This window comes from Priapulus caudatus, unplaced genomic scaffold (genome assembly GCF_000485595.1).
Source record: "Priapulus caudatus unplaced genomic scaffold, Priapulus_caudatus-5.0.1 Scaffold1025, whole genome shotgun sequence".
Classification (NCBI taxonomy): Eukaryota; Metazoa; Priapulida; class Priapulimorpha; order Priapulimorphida; family Priapulidae; genus Priapulus; species Priapulus caudatus.
Window position 1 is genome coordinate 9,462 of NW_014578086.1, and position 1,645 is coordinate 11,106.

The window sequence follows — 1,645 nt, forward strand, 5'->3', positions numbered from 1 at the left end:
CTAGTTTTCTAAACCACACAATCCACCAACAATCGTCGGTGTGGCATTGGTCAGAGGAATCTATCTGGACTTACCCTAGCCATAGCTCTAGTCTGATAGCCTGCTTTACATGTAACTGTCCGCTGGTAGAGCCTAACTAGGACATTGCAGTTGGCTAGGGTAGCTCTAGTGACTATAGCCCGCTTTCATTAACTGCCCCTGCAGGCCAGCGCAGTTAATGTAAGCGGCTATAGTATAGAGCTAGCCCTAAGCATGCATAGCCCAAGTTCCCTTTCGCTTAAACCACTACAGTTGGCGCAGAGGCAAACGCCAGGCCGAGCTATTAACCTACCGCCGTTTAACAGATCGGAGAAGCGCTGATCGGTGTTTACCCTAGCCATAGCTGGTCACTAGTACGTGGCTATAGTACTGAGCTGATGTAACTAGTCAGAGCTAGTACCTAAGTGTCGCCGCAATCCACTTGTTTAGGCACCGTAGCCATTAGGATATCACGAAGTGAAATGCACAGATTTCGCCGGTGTATCATCAAATGATGCACAGGGACTTTCCGGATATATCAAGGAATGGCATGCAAAAAACCATTATTAACCTAACCCTAAGTCATAGAAGTATAACCTGGTTAGGTATTCACGAAAGTGTGTTAGGGTTAGGCCGTTTTTGAATCATTCCTTGATAATACGGAAAGTCTGTTGCATGCAGTTGATGAATACACAGAAATCTGGCATCACTTCGTGATACTAACTGCCCGCGCCGCACACGTGACGTTATTTTACTCAAGTAAATGTACGCATGAGTCATTTTACTCAACGTGTGCGGCGGATTTGTCGTTGAGTAATTTGACGCATATGCTCATTTTACTCACGTGTGCGGTGCAGAGTTTCGTTGAGTAATTTGACTCCGTGGCGTCATTTTACTTGAGTAAAATGGGAAATGGGGGGTTTGGTATGACAGGAGCCGCAGCACGGNCAAATTTTCAAAAAACAAATTTTTTTTTTGCTTGGGGGGGAGGTTCGGGGGGGGGGTTCGCTCGAACCCCCGAACCCCCCCTGGCTACGGGCCTGCAGGTGATAATAAAGATTATTGTGATTTCCCACCAATCCAAGGTTGGTGATAAGCAGTTTTCAGGCGTTTAACATTGTTAGGCATTGTAAAAGTATGAAATGTATTGTATATGATAGATAATTGCCTAAATAAATAAATAAAAAAAAATTTAAAAAATAGGCGCGTTGGCGCAATCAAATTTGCTCCGTTCACCGTGTCAATAATACTCATGTACCATCCAACAGGTGGCCGGTTGCGTATTTTCCAGCTTTTGGCTTTTGCTACATAAAATCATCATATAGTAAAATTTGTGCGATACATTTCGATGATTTCGTATGAAATGCATGTTAGCGAGCGTTGCAACATTTGTCGGTTCTTTTCGTTCGTTTAGTTCATTTACTATTTAGTTATCCACAATCACAGTCGCAATATAATTACAGTCACGCGAAGTCAAACAGGAGCTGGTAATAAGAGCTAATTATAATTTCTTTCCCCACATCCTCCAAGCTGTAGGCGTAATTATGGCCGCCTATCATTATGCATTTATGGCAGTGGCTACGGGTACGGTAGCCGTATCTTAATGTCTCGAGGCTACGGGTACGGT

At 43.9% G+C, this 1,645-nt stretch overlaps 1 protein-coding gene across 1 annotated transcript in view; it reads left to right on the top strand.

Moving 5' to 3' along the window:
* Nucleotides 1–1,362: 1,362 nt before the first annotated feature.
* The window catches only part of LOC106815027 (nuclear pore complex protein Nup214-like), a 27,524-nt gene continuing 27,241 nt past the window's right edge, over nt 1,363–1,645 (top strand). The window contains exon 1 of the mRNA XM_014819448.1: nt 1,363–1,505. The gene's annotated coding sequence lies outside the window, so the exon portion shown is untranslated. The remainder of the gene's footprint in view (nt 1,506–1,645) is intronic.